The sequence below is a fragment of the Vombatus ursinus genome, unplaced genomic scaffold, assembly GCF_900497805.2.
Source record: "Vombatus ursinus unplaced genomic scaffold, bare-nosed wombat genome assembly UNPS02014827.1, whole genome shotgun sequence".
Lineage (NCBI taxonomy): Eukaryota > Metazoa > Chordata > Mammalia > Diprotodontia > Vombatidae > Vombatus > Vombatus ursinus.
The window spans coordinates 74,704-88,266 of record NW_020954605.1 but is presented as its reverse complement, the minus strand read 5'-3'; the positions used below and the strand labels follow the sequence as shown (position 1 = coordinate 88,266).

The 13,563-nt window shown below is 41.9% G+C and overlaps 1 pseudogene; it reads left to right on the top strand.

Annotated features, from left to right (window-relative positions):
* Nucleotides 1-7,482: 7,482 nt before the first annotated feature.
* LOC114025133 overlaps nucleotides 7,483-13,563 on the top strand; it is a 32,692-nt pseudogene continuing 26,611 nt past the window's right edge.

The window sequence follows — 13,563 nt, the reverse complement described above, 5'->3', positions numbered from 1 at the left end:
AAGAAGCAGGGCAGTGTTGACAATATTATGTTAAATTTCACATACACTTTTTAAGATGATGTTTAGAATAGAAATTCACAGTTTCATAAAATCCCTTCTCAGTGAATTGCATATAGAAAAATTCTTTTTTGTTGGTGTTTGTCAATTTTGTAATACTATTTTAAAAAAAATTAGTTGGTGGAAATCTGCCTTTTCTCTCTCCCACTCCCCACTGAGAAAGGAAGCAACAAAAGGAAGTACAGTCAAGCAAAATAAATTCCCCCACTGGCCATATTAAAATAAGTAGTCTGCTATCTGACTCCCCAGTCTGTCAGAAAGTAGGTAGCATATTTCATTATGAATACACTGGAGTCATGGTTGGCATTGATCAAATTTCTAAAGTCCTTCAAAGTTGTCTGACTTTACAGTAATGTTATTGTATAAATTGTTATCCTGTGTTCACTCCACTCTGCATCAGTTTATACAGATCTTAACCAGGTTTTCCTTGAAACCAGTCTCTTTATAATTTCTTACAGCACAGTAGCATTCCATAACATTTAGATACTGTAAGTTTTTAGCCATTCTCCAATTGATGAGGATCCCCCTCAGTTTCCAATTCTTTGTCACCATAAAAAGCTGATGTGTGTATGTGTGTGTGTGTGTATACATATATATAAACATGGGTCTTTACCTTCTTTCTTTGATGTCTTTGGTGTTTAGACCTAATATTGGTATGACTGGGCCAAAGGATATGCGTAATTTAACAATTTTTGGAGCTTAGTTCCAAATTGATTTCCAGAAGGGCTGGACTAGTCTGCAGTTTCTCCAACAGTATACTAATGCACCTGTTTTCTCACAGCCCCTCCAACATTTGTCATTCTACTTTTTTGGGGCAATTTTGCCAAATCTCATGGTGGTACCTTAGAGTTATCTTAATTTGCATTTCTCTAATTATAAATGATTTAAGGAACTTTTTTCACATGCCTACCAAAAGCTTGGATTTCTTCATCTGAAAATTACCTAGTTATATATTTTGACCATTTATCAATTGGAAAATGGCTGTTATTCTTGTAAACTTGATTCCATTCTCTACATATCGTCAAAATGAGCCCTTTTATTAGAGAAACTTGCTACAAAGATTTTTCCCCCTTTAACTGTTTCTCTTATAATTTAGGTGAATTGATTTTGCTTGTGCAAAAACTTAAATTTTTTTTTGTAATCAGAAATGTGCATTTAGCCTCTTGTGAGTGTCTCTCTCCATGGAGCTGACAGGTAAATTTTTTCTGTGATCTTCTGACACATCATCCTTTATGTCATGTACCCATTTGAACTGTGTCTTGTCAGATACTGGTCTATATCTAGTTTTTGCCTTTCTAGTTTTCCCAGCAATTTTTATCAGATAATCTTACCCCAGTAGCTGGGATTATTGGTTTATCAAACACTAGGCTACTTTAAAAAAAAAAGAACAAACAAACAACAACAATAACCCATACTTTCAGAAAGTCAACACTTACATGAAGGGTTGTGAGCTAAGGTTTTGGTGGTTCCTGACCTTCACAGTGCCTCAAGGACAGGTAGCTTTTCTAGGGAACCCATAAGTAACAAGTTCTCAGGTGCTAGACTTAAATTCCTATTTGATAATCATTTCAACTAAAAACATGGACTCCATTTTCTACTGAACCAAGTCTAATGATCTCTTAATTGCCAAGTTGAATGGCCTCTCTACATCCTTCTTTACTTCTCTGTAGCTTCTAGAACTCAGTCACCTTCTTCTCCTTGATCCTCTCTTCTCTCTAAGTTTGCAGGATGGTGGATTACTAACATTCTTTCTCCGTATTGCACCACTCCCATGTCCTTTGCTGGATCCTCATGTAGGTTGGCATAACTGTAGGTTTTTCACAGGGCTCTATCCTGGTACCTTTTTTCCCCCTTCTGTACTGTTTCACTGAGTGATCTCATCAGCTCCCATGCATTCAGTGATATCTCCATACCGATGATTTTCAAATCTACTTATCCAGCCCTAACCTCTCTACTGACCTTCAGTGTCGCATCTATAGTGTTGCCTCTTAGATCTTAAATTCAGTGTGTCCAAAACTGAACTCAGTGTCTTTCCTCCCCTTCCAGACTTCCTTTTTACTATTAAGGGTACCATCATCCTCCCAGTCACCCAGGTTCACAATTTAGGCATCAGCTTCAACTTCTTACTATGTTTCACCTCCCACAGCCAATCTATTGCCAAAGCTGGTTGATTTTTGTCTTCCTAACACCTGGCACATATGCCCCCTTCTCTCTTTTGGCATCCCCTCATGCCTAGATTATTGCAATAGCCTGCTGGTTGGTCTCCCTTCATAAGTCTAGACCCACTCCAATCCATCCTGCATTCAACTGTCAACGTGGTCTTCCTGAAGTACAGGTCTGACCACATCATCCTCCACGGTCCCGTTCCTCCATAAACTTTAGCAACTCCCATTCACTTCCAGGACAAAATTTCAAACCCTGTGTCTGGTGCGCAGAGCCCTTCCGTAACCTGGCTACCCCTACCTCTCCAGTCTTTTCACATCTTATGTCATCCCCTGTGCCCACCCCAATATCGTACTCTGTGAACCAATGTCACTGATTTCTTTGCTATTCTCTGAACAAGGAAATCCACCCCCCAGCTGGGCATTTTCCCTGTCTCCTGTCCCAGTAATGTTCTCCCACCTCAGCTCCAGTTCCTGGCCTCCCTGACTTCCTTTAGGGACCAGCTAAAATCTCACTGTCTACGGGAAGCTTTTCCCAATTCCTCTCAATTCTGGTGCCTTCCTCCTGTTGGTTTTTCCCAATTCATCCTGCATGGAGCTTGTTTGTACCTAGGTATATTTATGTTGCCTCACCCATTAAATTATGAGCTCCTTGAGAGCAGACTGTCCTGTGCCTTTCTTTGTATACCCAGAGCTTAGGATAGTACCTGGCACTTAGCTGCTTAGTAAATGTTTATTGATTGACTAAATGAGCTCAGCTTGTCTTTCTAGTTCTTCTATAATCTGGCTACATCCCGCCTTCTTTAATATGTTGATGGATCTGTGGTCTCATTGATGTGCGTTTTCCCTTAAAGAGTGCAGATTGCAACTCATCCATCCCTACCCATCCTTGCGCTACTTGTATCCACGTTGTCACATAAATTCTTTTTCTAAATTAGTTTTTATTTTTAACTTAAGTTCTAAATAGAACACTCATTTGCATATCTACAGTCATTGTTATCTGTCCTTTGAAGATGACCGATGACATCTTGGGGTGATGTCCTGACTTCTGCGTGAATTGGATTTGAGTGAGGCAGAATTGCACAGTCTTCAGCCTCTCAGTAGAACAGATGGAGAATTGTACGGAAAACTGTAGATTTCTCTTATGTACTGCTTGACTTTCTTTAAGTATATACTACGATTAAAATGTAGCTTTGAAAGCTAGCCTTCCAGTTCTCCCCACTTAAAAATTCTCACCATAGTGTCTACCAAATAAAATTGGATTATAGGGAAGATAGATCGTTGATACTGCATGCATTCCAGTGGGAACATGTTTATCCCTTGCTATTATTGTATGACTAGCCTATCTCCTTTTTTGGGCAAAATCTCCCTTAATGCTACTGTTTACACTGCTTCTCCTGCATCGTTCTTCACTGGTAACATTTTGCAACCTACTTGTGGTCATTCTGCGCTTTGGTCAGTTACCCACAACTTCAATTCTTTAGAAACCTGGTATTCTATGAATTTCAGCCACCCAATTGCTGAACACACACTGATGTTAGAAAGATGGGCACTTGTTTCGTGGAGATGCTGAATGGCCATTCACTGTAACAATCTGAATGAGGGTGATATATTTGTGTGAGTTTTGCAACGAGATGTGATTAGCTTTTCCCACCCATTTCAACTCTTCTGTTTGGATATTCAAAAGCCTGTCTTTCCAAATGAATGCTTATGTGATAGAAAGAAAAGAGAAAACTCACGAATAAGATTTTATGTGTCCAAATGAGATTGATTAAAGAATATTACTTGCAGCTGACTAGCCATGGGGGCAATATTATGGTACTCCAAATCGCTGTCCAGATTGTGGAGGTGTGGCAACCTCTCCAAAAATGGCTTTCTATGTTTCCCCTTTTGTAGAATGTCTGTATTAGGGATGCTTCTCCACTTTTCAGGGGCCTCAGGGTGGGAACTGGTGGAAAACAGGGAGTTACCTACTAATTCCACAGGCTGTTTTAGGGAATTTTTTGGAGCATTTTGATTGGTGAGGTGGTAAAGGAAGGAGAAAAGGAAGTCAAGGTAAGACTCTAACTCATCCCCTGCTTGATGTTTCAACCAATTCTCAGAGACAGGAACCTGGTTTTTACTCTCTTGGATGAGCTTTTGAAAAACTCTCCCCTGAATACATGTTCTTGCGTCTCACACAAAGAGCAAAGGGACCAAAGTTTGTGCATGACCTACTTTTCTTTATTTAACTCAGTTCAACTGTGCCAGTCTCCAGCTCCTGACATTCTCTTAGAGCCTTTTGTTTAGTTATCTATGAGATGAGACAGTAAGACAATTTGCCTATGGCTAGAAGAGGCCCTTCCACAGAAGCTTAGGGTCCTTCAAAATACTACATTTTCTCAAAAGGAATTTCAATTCACTTTTTTCTTATTCAGTTTTGGATCCAATTCAACATCCATTATCTAAGAAGCGTATACTGATGGAACAGCTCTACGGGTTGTCCATCTAATTTCTTATCACAATCTGGACAATAAATATCCTTCATCCACTTGGTTTTTCCTGTGTAGATAGTCTAAATTCTTGAATCATTATAGCTTGCATTCAAGAGGCTTTGCAGTAGCCCAGGAATTGATGCAATCAGCACCATATCCTCTGTAAGCAAGAGAAGCTGGAGGAACTCACCACCTGCAGGACTTTACCTCTAGTTTGGACTCAACACTGAACATCAGAAATGGAATTGCTAAAATAAATGCTGATAGTAGAAAGATCACTTAACTTGGAGTTAAGAACTTGTCTTTGAGTCCTGGCTCTGTCTCTTAGTAGGTGGGAAATAACTTTCTGAACTTGTTTCTTTGTGTGTGAAATGGAAATAATAGTACTTGTGCTACCTCAGAAGGCTGCTGTGAAGATGAAGGTTCACATGCCTTAAAATGCTATTGAAATGTGAATTCTTATTCAGCAGATTAATATTAAATAGCATTGTCATAGAATGAAAGCTCTTTCTTTGGATCCTCACATCTCACACACAGCCTGACACATAGTAGGAGCTTAATAAATGTCTGTTGATTCAATGATTAATAAACATTTGAATTCAGAAAACAGCTAGATCTCTTACTGATCTGTCCAGAGTCCTAGTCTCTAGATGGGCCTTTGACTGTGCAGTACTTAGTCTTGACTCTAGTATTCTTGCCATATGACTAAATTGTACAGTAGAACAAATGGCAGTTTTGTAGACAGAGGACCCACGTCCAAATAGTGGCTCTGTCATTCAGAACCTAGGTAATCTTGGCCAACCTCTTTGGGCATCAGTCTCCTCATACATACAATAAGTATGTTGGCTTCTGACGTCTCCTCTCACTCTATGAAATATCTTAAATTTGCCGACTTACCCAAGTGACTGAACCTCTCTCTTATTCCTGTAGCCTCCTCAAAGCCCTGGCAGCTGGGTATACACAACCACTTCCTGCTCCATCCAGAAATACTTGGTGTTTCAGGTAGCCAGAGATAATGAAGTCAAACTGCTTATTTCAGAAGTTTCACACATTTCCCCAGGCTGACTTGGTCTTCAGTGCTTAGAATCTGGATCACACAGTCTTATATTTTTTATCTTTACTGTCTTACATTTTTATCAAATGGTTTCATGTCTACTCAACACTGGATTGTAAATTCCATGAGGAAAAGAACTACATTTTATACTCTATATCTCTTATGTTCTGTATCTGACTTAAAAAAATAAATAAAAAGATGGACTGGTTATGTATCAAGAGGACAGCATAAACAGTGGACAGCAAATACATTTCATGTAATATCAAGAGAGCTTGAGAAAGGCCTCAGCACATTTCATTGGACCCCTTATGGCACACTTTCAGAAGACTTACCAACAATGTTCAAAAGATAGGCATTTGCTGATGAAAGAATGGAAACAAAGAAGGAAATCAAAGGACTTTTAGATCACACACATATATATTATACATATACACACACATATGTACAATGGTCATGCTATGGGATAATATTCTATCTTGATTTAGAATTAGAAAAGAGGGCCATGTAGGAAGTTGATCTTAAACCTTAAAAATATGCTGGAGGGCTTCTAAGTGATCCAGTGGGAATGGACTCCATGTTGTCTTCACTACTCTAAGTAGGCTTTCATTCTAACAAAGGTACATTTTAAAACTTCCATCTTAAGTGTGACTAAAGGTGGGGAGAGAGAGATGAGTACAAGATAGTCCTTACCCTTAAAAAGCTTGCAATCTAGCGTTGAGGGATTTAACTTTCTTTGTGAATCTGCCTCTTGGGAGACAGTGTGGCTAATCTTTTTTTTTTTTTTTTGAACCTTGATTTATTTTATTTTTCTCAATTACAAATCAACATGTTTTTTTTAATTTTGAATTCCAGATTCTCTTCCTCCCCCACCTTGAGTAGGAAAGCAATTTGATGTAGATTATACATGTGAAGTCTTTCAAAACATTTCCATATCAGCCATGTTGCAAAAGAAAACACAGATTCCCCCCCCCAAAAAAAGAACAAGAAAAATAAAGTTTAAAAAACATTCTTTGCTCTGTATTCAGACTCGAACTGTTCTTTCTCTGAATGTGGGTAGCATGTTTCATCCTAAATTCTTCAGAATTGTCTTGGATCGTTGCATTTCTCAGAGCAGCTAGGTCATTCACACTTGCTCATGGTACAATATTGCAGTTCCTGCCTGCAATGTTCTCCTGGTTCTGTTCAATTCACTTTGCATCAGTTCATGTAAGTCTTCCCAAGGTTTTTCCGTAGGCGTCGTGCTCCTCATTTCTTACAGCACAATAGTGTCCCATCACATCGTATACCACAACTTGTATCTAGTGTCCTAATTACAAGTCCCGCCTAATGTGATGACCCTTGAAGGCCAGCATCGTTTGTTTTCCCTTTCAGCGGGGTGAAGCCTTTGCCCTAGCGCGGCTGCCAGCGTAGCCAGTAGCTGCACGGAGCGGGTGGGCACGCGGGAGCCCTTCCGAAGGTTCGCCAAAGCTAGGCACGAGAGCGCGGGGTCCACCCGGGCTCCTGGGGAGCCTAGAGCTGGGAGTCCACGTCTGAGGCTCTGCAGGAGGGCGGGGCGGGGGGGGTCCCCGCGGCGCAGCCTGCCTTCCTGCTTGGTTCGCCTCATTCAGCCTCGACTCTGTGCTCCCGGCTGGGCTGGGGAGGGGGTGGTGCCAGCAGCCGGAGCCAGCCTGTCCGGGTACCGGGCTCAGGGGCCGAAGAGGGCTGAGCGGCCGGCGGCCCCGGAGCCGCCCCTCCCATGGCGATGGCGAGGCTCCGAGACTACTGTCCTCTGCTGACCGCGCGACTGACCGGCGCTCTCCGGGCTCTGCTCTTTTGGACCCCGGTGTATGGGTATTGTGGGCTCTGCGCCTCCGTTCACCTGCTGAAACTTTTGGGGAACATTGGGAGAGGACCCAGCCAGAGCAGAGGCTCGTGCGGGAGAACTCCCCAGCTTGCTTGAACGACCCCTCTTTGGGAACCCACTGTTACGTGCGGATTAAAGTAAAGGCCATGGCCACCCCCGCCACGGCTCAGCTCCGCTGGGAGAGTAGCGCAGCCCGGGAGGGAGGGAGGCTGGAGAGTCCCGGAGAGACCCCAATCGTCTTCGTGACCCGAGGGCAGTTTGGTGCCAAACCATGCAGTACCCAGCGGTGCCGCGACGGAGGAACCGAGACGGTGGGCCGCCAGCACAGGGGGCTCTCAAACGGCAGCGAGACATCTGATGGGAGCTTGGAACAGAAAGAGGGGTGCAGGGGGCCAAGACTTGTGCTCACGTTTGTCTGCTTCCTCCATTCCTCCGTGTGTGTGTGTGTGTGTGTGTGTGTGTGTGTAAGAGAGAGAGAGAGAGAGAGAGAGAGGGAGAGAGAGAGAGAAGTGGGGGGGGGCACATCCGCACACTTACTCAGGTAGAACAAAGGGCAGTTCATATTGAAAGCTCAGTTTTGAAGGAAGGGCGGGGGTGGGGGAGATTAGAATTTCGTTAACAGCAATCTTGTCCTCACTTGTCGCCTCCCCCCCCCAACACATACACAGTAGGTCGTCTTTTTCCTCTGCAGAGCAGAAGGGTTTTCTACAGTCACCTTTTTGCCCTTAGAACCTAGATCAACCTTAAGGAAGTGAGTAGGATAACCAAGTGGTTATGAGAAGCCTGGCGGAATGAAAAAGTAAACAGAGTAATTCATGGGAAATTTAGGCCGTGAAAATTGGAGAAGCCAGGAATTCTGCATCCCCGGATGCCCTCGAAATTATTAGCAAATGATTCACAGCACATATGGTGGGGGGGGTGGAGGGGGGGCGGTGCAGTAAGCTTAAGGAGAACTCGAATAAAAGGTAAGCCTTTCCTTCCTTCCCTGTGCTTCTGGATCGCCTTGCAGATAGATATATACCCCCCAGGGCCTCTATTTCAGTGCCCTGACACATGGGCAGACCCAGCCACACTGCACCAAGCAATCGAGCTCTTCGATTACTGCTGTCACTTGGCCACGGATCTGCCCCCAAGCTCCTTTTGGAATCGGGAGCCCTGAGCCATCGTGACATGTTTGCTGCAGGGGCTCCAGGACAAGGAAGTCCACCAGTTGGGATGGAAATTGTTCAGTAGATGGGGCGGGGCCGGGGGGCCAGCATTCTCCCGAAATCCTGGTGGTACACAGTATGCTTAATTGTACCAGGAGAACTGGGAGAATCTTTCAATCAATTCATAACCATTGAGCCCCTCACAAGTTGCAAATAGGTGTATCTTCTAACCTCAAGACAAAAGTCAGACAGGTTCTCCTGGACCAACTTAAACGAGCGTTAAGCGGCCTGGAGTTGGCAGTGGAAATTCCAGGAGGTTTTTTTTCTTTGAGTACCTGGAGGTCTGCTCTGGGACACTTGACACAAACTCTAGCTTCTAACTTCCTGCGTTGGGCCTTTCATGCCGTTGCTAGCTTTCATTCCTCCTTGTGCATTCATTTGCTTTCTTCTCTATTGCTTACTCCATATTTCTTCCCTGTTCATCTAGTAGTTTTTTCTCCACCTCTCTGCTCCTCTGTCTCTGACTGTCTGTCTGTCTCTCTCTGTGTGTCTCTGTGTCTTTGTGTCTCTCTGTCTCTCTCTCTCTGTCTGTCTGTCCGTCTCTCTCTGTCTCTCTCTCTGTCTCATGGCTCTTTCTCCGTCTCTCTCTGTTGCTATAATTTTTCTTCTCCTTGTCTTGTCATGTACCTATGAAGTTAAATGTTGAACACTTGAGGGCATTCCACTGTCAGGAATGATTACTAAAATGGCCAAGAGAGGGAGGAAACAGGAAGCAAGGAGCACTGTATAAACAGCATCCAACCCGAAAAAAAATGTGGGAAGCAAAGACCTAGAAAAAGGGAGGGAGGAGAGGTGTGAATTATGTAACTGATGGCATAGATACTGACTAGTATGCTGAGCAAAATGTAGGGAGGAAAGTTACACTGAAGAATTTGCCCCTCTCATAAGTCATGGCTTTGTTTAATTCTTGTTGATGTTACAAAATAGTACAAACAGATATTTTAAAAATCAAATGTAAAAACTAAGCCCATTATTTTGGTATTTCAGAATATCACTAAAATCCCATATTCAATCTCTTCTTTTCCTGCAGGACTCAAGGCTAATGTTTCATTATGTAGCTGCTGGAGAGAGGGGCAAGGCACTTATGCTGCTGTTACACGGCTTTCCTGAGTTCTGGTAAAAAGCACTTCCCTTCCTTTCATTAAAGACTTCACTGACCTTTCATGGTATGACCTCTCATTTTCTAGTCATGACGTTTGACAGAACCCTCTCTAATTTGTTGTTGTGGCCACTGGGATTTGCACTACTCCCAAGGGGGTTTGAATGGTGGGATTTTGCTCAGCTATGCACATCACTGCCTCCTAAGCTTATATTTTAAGAGCACAGATGTTTCCAATAGCAACTGCAAAGAACTCAGGCTACAAATTTCCCTATACCAAGAGGCATGCTCTCAGGAGATGACATAGTAGATAGAGTGTTGGACTCACAAAGACCTGAGTCCAAATCCTTCCTCTGGCACAAGCCTGCTGTGTGACCATAGGGAAGCCACTTCTCAGTGCTCTGGGTAATTCTCCATCAATCTAAGACATAGTCAAATGAATTAGTCTGAATTAGTGAAGGGGGATTCCATGCAGGGAATTCCCTATGCCAATGAAATCACAGATCCAGAATAATAATAATTACAATAACAATGATGACAATGATCATCATCATAATAATAATAATAATAACAAAATACTGCACTCAGGCCTTAGGGCCAGGCAGTGGAGCAGAAGGAAAGATAAAAACATTTTTAAAAAGATAAAAGAAAGAAAAGACAGGAGGCTACTGCTTTTAAGGAAGCTTAGTCTTTGGAGAGGAAGGGGGTACACAAATGTGCACAAGAATCATCAAATATTTTTAAAATGTTTTTATTTATGTTTTCTGTTTCTTGCATTATCATAGTTAACCCCAATATCCTTCCCCTTCCATCTCCCACAGACCTGTCTCCTGTAAGAAATAGTATTTTTTTTAAAGAAGGAAAACAATCAGTGCAACCTATGGATACATTGAAAGTCTGAAAACCTGTGCCATGAGTAGCACCTGAGGACTCCCACCTCCATGAAGGGGTAGGTGGGGGTGTCTTCTCATATATCTTCATTAGAGGTCCTTCTTGCTCTTTATAATTTTGTTACCTTTACCATCGATTTCTTTTGGTGTGTTGTCTGTTATTCTTTCCATTTACGTTGTTCTGGTCACGAATATGTTGTGTTTTTGGCTCTGCTTACATCACTCTGCATCAGTTTACATGGATCTTTCCATCTTCTTCGTGTTCATCTTTTCTTACAGCACAGTAGCATTCTATTACATTCATGTACCACAATTTGTTTTGCCATTTCCCAACCAATGGGCATCAGCATTATAACACACTTTTAAGTAATAACGTATCAAGAAACTGATAAGTTCATAGAAAATTAGAACTGGAAGGCCCAGCCAACACCATCCTCATCCAGCTCCACCATTTAACAGCTGAGAAAACTGAGGCCCTGAAAGGTGGCTGTCTGCTCCAGTGAAGACATTATAGTGTGCATACATATTTTATCTTTTCCTTTTGGTCATGTATATTACAGTTCATGATAGTGGTTAGCACAGATTTTAGAAAGAAAATCTATAGCTCTATCATCCCCACCCCACTACTCATTATTATACAATAACTAGCAACCTGTTCCAGTTATACTCCAATAAGTAACTCAAGTATAAACTGTCTGGTCCACATTTGAACACTGTGTGACAAATAATAAGTACAGAGAAAAAGCAACCTATTATTGATTTTTTAACCAAAACTTGAAAAATGTTTTTTTCATGCTCAGTGAAAGGAGAAATTGGTTTTTGATCATATAGTTCTGGCTGTGATCTTGTGATATTTCATAAGCTAAATAGGTCAGGCTGGTCAACAGCTGGATGGAAGAACCAGAATTTACTGAATGAACACAAAATTGGTCCTAAAGAGGCCTTTGTATGTGGAGTTTTATTTTAGATAAAATGTCAGAATGAATGTTTGGCCATATTTTTTCTAACTAAGGACAATGGGGTTTGACTCTGCTTATGATAAAGTGGTCAATACCTTAGGCTGCATGAGGAGGTAGAATAGATGGTGTAATATGAGAGGTTCAGGGCAAGATCCCATGCTTTGCCCCCAAATATCTACTCTACTACTCTCAGTTCTTGAAATTATTCCATTATCGATTAAGTTTATTCAATTCAATAAGCACCTATTAAATGCCATATGTGTGCATAGCCTAAATCTGGTAGGGGAAGGAGTGGGAATAAGACATCCAACTGTAAATGTAAAACAAATTATTAGTGTCATAAGAGAGGTGTACACAAAATATGATGCGAGTTTGAGATCATATCCATTTGGAGGAGGATCATGATGACTTCATGGAAGGGTGTAGTGTTTGATTTGAGCCTTGAAGCATGGGTAAGACTTGGCAGGTGGCCATTGGGGGCTTTCCAAGTGGAGAGGAGATAATGTGAATAAAGGTACAAACGAGACAAAAAGGCATATGGCCTCATCCATCAACAGCACCGTTCTTCTCTTGCCAGGCTCCATCCTTGGCAGTGTCAACCCATTGTACTACAGCCCTTCCAGCACAGTAGAAATCTCTGCAGAGTCTCAGAGGTGTCAAATTCAGAGTTAGTACTTGGAGTACTAATGGCCATAAGCCCCCAAGTGTAGCAGGAATCAGATTAAAATGTAACTGAGAAATGTTTAACAGAATAAATGAAAATACAATACAACATCAATGATGCTAATTTGTGGTCCTCTAAGTCAAAATTCGGTTTCAGGGATTCGTTTCTGAGTTTGACACCACTAGTCTGGTTTGTACCCACTTGCCCCCAGGTGAAAATATTGCTACTTAACAGTATCTTGTTTGTTGTTTCGGTCTTGTCTGATTCTTTGTGATCCCGTTTGGGGTTTTCTTGGCGAAGTGATTTGCCATTTCCTTCTCCAGCTCATTTTATAGATGGGGAAACTGAGGCGAACAGGGTTAAGTGACTTGCCCAGGGTTGTACAGCTAGTGTGTGTCCAAGGCTGGATTTGAACTCATGAAAATGAGTCTTTCTGATCCCAGGCCCAAAGCTGTATCCACTGCATCAACTAGCTACCCAGTTAACAGCCTACTTTCCCTTTAATAATAAGGCAGTGTGTGAAACCTTCCTATAATTTAGTAAAAAAAAATGCCTCAGAGCTGAGCTTCATATCCTTTCTATTTTTTGATCACAGACTTTTCTTTTAATCTTTATTTCAAAAAATTTCAAGTTCTGAGTTGTCTCCCTCCCTCCCAACCCCCCATGAGAGAAGGGCAACATTTTATACGTGTGTGTGTGTGTGTGACCTAACAATGCACAGTTCTATATATCAGTTCTTTCTCTGAAGGTGGATAGCAATGTCCTTCATAAGCCCTTTGTAACTAATTTGAAAGATCATATTACTCAGAGTAGCTTAGTCATTCTCAGTTACTCTTGGAACAATGTTGCTGTTACTGTCTACAACATTCTCTTGGTACTGCTCACTTTACTCTGCATCAGTTTATGTAAGTCTTCCAGGTTTTTCTGAAAGCATCCTGCTCATCATTTCTTACAGCACAACGATATTCCATCACAATCATTTAACACAATCTATTCAGCCATTCCTCACTTGATGGTTATCCCCTCCATTTCCAATTCTTTGTCTCCACAAAGAGAGATGCTTTAAACATTTTAGGACGTATAAGTTCTTTTCCTTTTTCCCTGATCACCTTGGGAAACTGACCTAACAGTGGTATTGCTGGTTCAAAGAGTT